This window comes from Euphorbia lathyris, chromosome 1, assembly GCF_963576675.1.
Source record: "Euphorbia lathyris chromosome 1, ddEupLath1.1, whole genome shotgun sequence".
Classification (NCBI taxonomy): domain Eukaryota; kingdom Viridiplantae; phylum Streptophyta; class Magnoliopsida; order Malpighiales; family Euphorbiaceae; genus Euphorbia; species Euphorbia lathyris.
Genome location: NC_088910.1, coordinates 74,236,158 through 74,244,291, shown reverse-complemented (window position 1 = coordinate 74,244,291; position 8,134 = coordinate 74,236,158). Strand labels below are relative to the sequence as shown.

The 8,134-nt window shown below is 32.4% G+C and overlaps 1 long non-coding RNA gene across 2 annotated transcripts; it reads left to right on the top strand.

Moving 5' to 3' along the window:
• Positions 1 to 3,120: 3,120 nt before the first annotated feature.
• Positions 3,121 to 5,476, top strand: LOC136202194 (uncharacterized). 2 transcript variants are annotated; one of them, XR_010674352.1, is made up of 6 exons: positions 3,121 to 3,369; positions 3,454 to 3,674; positions 3,761 to 3,849; positions 4,952 to 5,028; positions 5,115 to 5,294; positions 5,421 to 5,476. It is a non-coding gene; the product is annotated as an uncharacterized lncRNA (long non-coding RNA). The 2 variants fall into 2 exon arrangements; XR_010674353.1 differs by having other exon boundaries at positions 3,761 to 5,028; positions 5,372 to 5,465.
• The last annotated feature ends 2,658 nt before the right edge of the window (positions 5,477 to 8,134 follow it).

Genomic DNA, 8,134 nt, shown 5'->3' with positions numbered 1-8,134 from the left:
GTGCCAATTTTAAAGCGGATGAGTAATCTTCGTTTCAAAATTGGTACCGGATTAGTTATTGTGGCAATCTTGTTGTAAATTTTGATAATGTTATGATTTGAATGTTGTTATTGTGGCAATCTTTTTGTAAATTTTGATAATGTTATGATTTGAATGTTAGAATCCGTTGTTGTTTGCCCTTTTTTGTTATATACTACTTCGCGAATTAGCTTCAAAACACATCCAGGCTTCGCATATGCGAACTAAATTCATCAAGCAAACCCAAACATTTACTTCGCAGACTTCGCATAGTATGGAATATGCGAAGTCAGACGGGATGGGGCGAGCCGCGCGTAAATATTGGGGGTATTTTTGGAAAGTCACATAAAATGAATCTAGATATGTAATAGGTTGAGTAAATGGGTTAAATATGTAAATGGGCCTCCCATTTGACCTAGTTTTGTAATTTTCCCGTTTTTAAATCACCAATCAAACCCCTCCCCTCGGATACCCTTCTCACTTAATATTATTTGAAGGGTGTGTGAGACCTAAGAAAATCAAAACAATTGTAAAAATAAGTTGCATTTATCTATAGTTCAACAATATTCAAATATGCTTTTTCTGTTTACCATCCACAATTACACCAAGTCTAAGAGGGTAATTAGTATTTGGGTTGACTAAAGTTTGGACAATATACTCAAAAGTCATAAGTATTCAATTTATCTCAATAAAATTATTTAAGTTTGTTTTTGTCTCAATAAAATCATTTTGAATGTTTTTTAGTACGTAACATCTCAGCACCACCTTACATATTAAAAAAATATAACTATACATTTTAATTAGCAATCGATATACCATGTGAGTTAATTTATGGTTAAAATTTTAATTAACAATTCTTATTTAGTTAGGTTAATTTGTGGTTAATGTTTTTTTTATTATGTCACATGACGTCGAGACAATTGATTAGATAACACGTAATCAATTCCGGCAAAAAAAATGATTGGAAAACTTCCAAATTAACTTTATTGGGACAAAAATAAATTTGAATGAGTTTATTGAAACAAATTAAATTTTTGTAACATTTTGAGGACATTGTTCAAACTTTTGTAAACACCAATACTATTTACCCAGTCTGAGAACGAAGATGGATAAGAGCTTTTTAAGCATTACTTTGGAATTATTTCTATCACTATATTTTACTGCAATTTTACTAAGTTTTAAATCATGAAACTTATCTCCCATGTATGTATACATAAGTAACAAACCCTTAAAATAATATTAAGTGGGAAAGGTATTTGATGAGAGGGGGTTGATTGGTGATTTAAAAGCATAATAGGAGGTTGATTGATGATTTTGAAAAAATGAGGATCTAATTGATTTTGAGTATATAGTTTGAGGACTAAATTAGACTTTATGCCTATTTTATATTTTATTTTATTTTATTTCTCATTTCTTTTTCTTTCTTATCTAATTTTAATAAAAAATAGTATAATTTTAATATTTTAAATTTATTATTATAATATTTTTTTGAAAATATTATTATAATATTTTTAAATAAAGGTATACTTTTTTTTTGATAGGATATACATATTTTTATTTTAATATACTAGTTATTAATAATATTTTATCCCTAATTTATACTATATATAATAGCGGAAGCAGAGAAAAATAAAGAGGAGTGTTTTAGAGACCTTTTTGATGAGTTGTCAACGTAGTAAAAAATCAAGATTAAAAAGATTTAATTAATAAAAAATAACATAATTATATTTATAATAAATTAAACAATTACTAGCCCATTAATTAAAATAATAAAAGAAAGTAAGGGTTACGGGAAAATGAAAAAACACAAAGCAAATGAAATCCAAAAGTCACAAATAAACTTCTATATAAAGCATGATAAGTAGTATTTCGTCATTATATTCATTTGTCATGATAGATTTTTTCATATGTTGTAGTTATTTTGTTTTCAATTGTGTTGTTGTTTTATTTTTATTAAACAATAGCTGTTATAGTTTCATCTTTCAGATCAATTTCTGTCGTTACCTAGGTTCTATACCTCTCGCTACCTTATCCATGTTTTTCTTTTTTATTTGTCTTTTTTTTAACTGATATCTCCAATTGAAGAAATCCGATAAAAATAGAAGATGCATGAACAACTAAAATCGAAAAACACAAAAGTATCAAAAATCACAAGAAATTTTACGTTTCTCAAGGTAATTATTTGATTTTTTTCATATGTTGGAGTTATTTCTGTTCTCAATTGTGTTATTGTTTTATTTTTATTAAACAATAGTGGTTATAGTTTCATCTTTCAGAGATAAAATTCCATTTCTATCGTTACTAAGATTCCATACCTCCCGCTACCTTATCAATGTTTTATTTTTTATTTGTCTTTTTTATTCAAAATGACTAAAATAAAGATTTTATATATTTACATTCTTTTTAGTATATGTTGCTAGGTGTTATCGTTTCGATTGTTAACTCTAACTAAATTTAGATTTTCGGCTTTAGATGAACTCAAATTTTAGCTTTAATTGAAGTTAGATTAATTTTTCTAATTCAAAACCTGTTGAAATCCACTCATTTTTTTAGTTTGAGTTTATCTAACTGATATGGATTGTATTTTTTTTTATGCATTTTGGTACAAATAGATATAAAGTTTCACACAATAGTTGTTCATTGAAGTTTGAGACATATTGAATAAAATATTAAAAAGTATTGAAATGTTATACTTACAGTGAAGTTTATTTCAATTATAAATTATGTCATATTATTATTATTATTATCAACAAGTTATTTTTTCCCAATTCTCTAGACAAAGGGATTGTAAGCGTCTAATTCACTTGATAATATGTTTATTTTTGAAGAATTTGGATTATGCTAGATATGAATTCAAAATAAAGGTAAATAAAAATAAATTTTAATGCTTAAAATCCTAAAAATGTACATTAATAATGAGATATTGAGATAATTGTTTTTGCAACATTAGCATATGTAATTTTTAACTATTTTATTTTTATTTTTTTTATTAATGATTGGTTAGCGAGAAAGGGTAAGCAGCGAACAATCTATCTATCTATCTATATATATACTAAATCTGTAAATAATATTGCTGATGTGCCGTATTTTAAGACTATCTTTGCTGACGTGTCATTTTCCTAAAGCATACCTTCTCTCAATCGGTGTTTTGCAATCTGTTTCCAGGTGACTCGATTTGGGAAAACTCGGTAAGAAATGGAGATAGGAAGAACAGAAGAACCGATTTGGGAAAACTCGGTAATTATTTTAACACGGTTTCTTGACAGCTTTATACCTTCTCTTGGTAAAAATGGAGATAGGAAGAACAGAATAACCGATTTGGAAAAACTCGGTCTCACTCTTTTCGATTTGGTAAAAATTTCTGCTAATTTCTTCTCCATTCCTCTTTTTGCTCTGTCTTTTCCCGTTCCCTAATCTATTGCAATCTGTTTCCAGGTGATGAATTCATAAAGCTAAAAATGAAGAAATGGAGAACAGAAGAACAGATTTGGGAAAACTCGGTTTCACTCTTTTCGATTTGGTAAAAATGGAGATAGGAAGAACAGAAGAACCGATTTGGGAAAACTCGGTTTCACTCTTTTCGATTTGGTAAAAATGGAGATAGGAAGAACAGAAGAACCGATTTGGTAAAACTCGGTCTCACTTTTTTCGATTTGGTAAGAATTTCTGCTAATTTCTTCTCCATTCCTCTTTTTGCTCTATCTTTCTCGTTTCCCTAATCTATTGCAATCTGTTTCCATAGGAATTTTGGGTTCAGTGGAATTGTTGGAGGTGATTTGGCCAAATTAGTATCTGGGCAACGCTTCTAATATTAACAGAAGAACCGATTTGGTAAAATTCGGTCTCACTCTTATGACAGTCATGGCATTATTAAGAAAGTAACCATTTGAAATGAAATGATGATCTTTCTTTTAATTTGATTTTCATAATTTGTTTAGTTTTAATGTCCTTCATAATTGATTTGGCTGGATTGGGTTCATAACTTGAATTTCCAAACTAATTGTATTCTGCGACTCTTCAAATTTTATTTAATCTGCAATATTATCTATCTATCTATATATATACTAAATCTGTAGAAAATATTGCTGATGTGTCGTATTTTAAGACCTTCTTTGCTGATGTTTATATTGTCAATACGGTTGATGCCATCTGCAACTGGTCCCTTTTTAACCCTTGAAAAGCTTAATGTCATATTGCCTTCAAAAATCACAATTTTCAGGAATTTAAAGACAAGTCCAGAGGATAAAATATGATGAGGCTCCAGTAGTGGATGTGAATGTGGGATTTATTGATTTATTGAGGCTGAATCTCCATCTCCTTTGACATCTACTAACATAAGCTGTCTAAAGTATGGATGTAGGGTCAATTTTTCTGAGGGAAATACTTTTTTCCCTGGCGATCTTTGCAATTAGGTGTTATTGTTATCTTTGTCTAAGTTAAATCATTTGCAGAAGTATGAATTTTGTAACTTTATCAGTTGAAATTTTATGATGTAGCCATGGTTTGGCATCTTCTCTTTATTTTTTTTCCGCTTCAATTGGTTACTAAACCTTTCCTTTTTTTCTTTTTGAAATGTTGCTAATAACAGAAACTGGAGAAACTTCTGGAAGAGGATCAAATAGAGAAACCATACTATTTTTTTTAATGGTGCAAATTTATTCTTAATGTAGAAAACCATAAAATTTAATTTATTCTAAAAGTTTCCAAACAAAATCAATTTTACTTAAACACAAACTACATTCATTCTTTTGAGTTCTTTTCATCTGAATCTGTCCCTTCTACCTGTCTTTGATTTATACTATTTTTATCCATACTGTCAATGTATAGATCATATATACAGGCAAAATATTTGTTACCATTTTTGTGGTCTCTCTAATTGGGTGCGATTTGTACCTTTTTAAATACAAACATGTAAATTAATGACTTCAAACAGGAGAGGCTGCTTATTGTTGAGGCTGCTTATTGTTGAGTTATCTTCATAAGAATTTGGAATTCAGTTATGAAGATAAGGTACTGTACATCACAGGAGAGGCTGCTTATTGTTGAGTTATCTGCTTTCAAATGATTTTCTACTCATTGAATGCTTTGTGTGGCAGGTGTTGTTTAATAAGTCAAATCTTACAATAGAAAAAGGTGAAAAGATCGCCATTATTGGCCCAAATGGATGTGGAAAGAGTACTTTACTGAAACTTATCATTGGATTAGAGATGCCAAGTGCAGGTGAAATTGTACTTGGGGAGCATAATGTGTTACCCAACTATTTTGAGCAAAACCAGGTATGCTACTTTTATCAATTAAATGCCATCTAATTTAATCTTATTCTCCTGTCACTTTCTCTTTTGGTTCATTGTAGTTCTTTTACATTTAACTGCTATGCTGAGTATGATCTATGGTTCTTGAAGGCATCAGCACTTGATCTGGATAAAACAGTGCTTCAAACAGTAAAACAATTTTTGGGGTAAAAATTTCAGTTTCTTCAACTTCTATCTACTTTTTGGCCCTCTTCTTTTGGTTCATATCTGATTTAAACTACTCAACATCAATTAAGGAAAATCTGCTCCTTACTTTGCTTAGGATCTTACTTTTTGTGGCAAGTGGTTGATGTTTTTGCTATTTTTATTTTTCAAATTTAAAATTTTTTCATGCTCTGTAATAGAAAGTTACATACTATCAAAATGCTCAAAGATTAAGAGGCTCTTATGTTATTAAATTACAAAATTCAAAGAAAATAAAGTAGTATGATTACGTTTAGTTTTAGCAGTAGCACTTTGAGAAGAGAGAATTTTTTGAATATCATCTTCATTGCTTGAATCCCGTTCATGACTTTGAATATCATCTTCATCGCTTCTCATATTACATTTGAAATGAAATGATGATCTTTCTTTTAATTTGATTTTCATAATTTGTTTAGTTTCAATGTCCTTCATAATTGATTTGGTTGGATTGGGTTCATAACTTGAATTTCCAAACTAATTGATTTGGTTGGATTGGGTTCATAACTTGGATTAGGCTCTCTAATTTCACTTTCCATTCTTACATTTTTTCATAAATAATCTTTCTTTACCTGATGTTTGCAGATATTCTTTACATAATGAGTCTCCTTTCCTGTTGCTCCTCTCTAACTCTTCTTCCTTGCGTACTCTTTTGGTGTTAATGGTTTTGATATGTTCTCTTTGTTTGTTTGCAGTTTTGGAAAATGGCAACATTTGAGTTGTATAGAAGATCTACAATTGTCATGTGTCTGACAGAGACTTTGGATGAGATGGTTCAAAGTGGTACTCTCAGTCCGGAGCTAGCAATACTACTTCTCAACTGGAACGAGCAATTCTAAATGTTAAAGACTCCAAGAAAAGAGCCTCTAGAAAGAGGAAGATGATGCTATGGAGGCCAAATTCAAGGCAAGTACTGTATAAGTCCCTTACTTTTTTTTATCATCTGTATTGGGAAATAGAGGTCATTGTGATCTGAATTTATTTTCTTAAAGTTCCTTAGACTGCTGCCCAAGGAAATGATAATAATTCTGGATATAACACAAATTTTAGTCTGGCATACCTTTTACTCATAATTCATCCTTCGAACTAAAAGTGCAGTTTTACTGATGGCCTCTGAATATCTTGGTGCATGTTAGCATTTTTTTATTATTGTATAGTTGTTTATGATGATTTCCTTCGTTATCTTTTATGCTTTGCTAAATTTGTTGGGTGAAGTTCAATTTAAGTGTAGAAATCCCAAATCATGAGAATTGAAAGATGGGATATATATTATTCTAACTCTTTTTGTTTTTTATGGTGAACTACAGTCGGAAGAAGAGAGAAAAGTGTTAGAGGAAAAATCATAATATAATAATATTTAGTATATATATATATATATATATAGATGTTTATTAATATAATATTTATTTTTTAATATATAATATCTATGATATTTAATTTTTATTGTTATATAAGATTTAATGATATAATATTTATTTTTGAAGATATAATATCTTTGATTTTTAATTTAAAATTACAATAGAATCTTAAAGAATAAAGGGTTCAGTTTGTACTACTGTTTTATACTATTTGTTATTATCATAATTTTTAATTTAAAAATATAAAAAAATATGTAGAAATTAAGGTTCGGCCTGTGTAGGTGGTAAGAGTGCAAATCAAGGGATGGCGAAAGGGAGAGAACGGGAACGAGCGAGTGGTCTGGCGGCAGGGAAGGGATGTGCGGCGGGGGAGTCGGCTGGTGAGGATGGTGTTCGGACGGCGGGGCAGATGGTTTCTGCCGATCCTAGGCTGGGGGTTGAGGGCAGCGACGGGGTGGCGGTTGGGCTTGCCCGCTACCGCCGTCGGAGTGGAGAGAGGAGGCGGGATCGATCGACTGATCGGTCTCGGCCGGTGGACGGGAGCTGGTTCGGTGAGGGTTTGGGCATTGGGGGCGGCGTCGAGGGAGAGGCTGAGCGGGTTAGGGCTAGGGTTCCGGTAGTTTCAGGCGGGGATCCGGTTTTGGTTGCGGGTGTGCCAGATCGGCAGCTTGGGTCTGATCTGGATACCCAGCGGGTTGGCGTCGGTGCGGTGGAGCCCTGTGGCGCCGGGTCCTGTGGCGCCTGGGTCTGGTTTGCATCCGGCGGATCCTTCCATGTCGACGGCTCCGGCCAGTCTATCCTCACAGGACATTCACGCATTGGCGGTTTTACTTGCTGAGCATTCTGCTCAGAAAGATTTCTCCTCGACAGTTCCTATCTCGGGTTCTGTTGGCCAACAAACCCTAGCTCCTCTGAAGAATGGGGGATCCACCTCCTGGAGGGATAAGGTGTTAGGGGTGGTTGAGGAGGACCCCTTGATGGATGAAGACACTTTAGAGGAGAATTCTGATGACTTCCTTTCCGACTCTGATGTGGAGGATGGAGAGCCAGAGAACCCGTTGTGTCCTAGAATTCGTCTCTCCTCGGAGGACAAGCGTGTTCTCAGGTCATAGTGGAAACTGGCTCTAATTGTCACTGTTCTGGGAAAAAGGATCAGTTTTAATTACTTTGCCCAGAGAATCCAAGCCCAATGGGCTAAGGTTGGGAAAGTGACCATCACAGATCTTGAGAATGATTATTATGTCATCAAATTTACAAAGGCGGAGG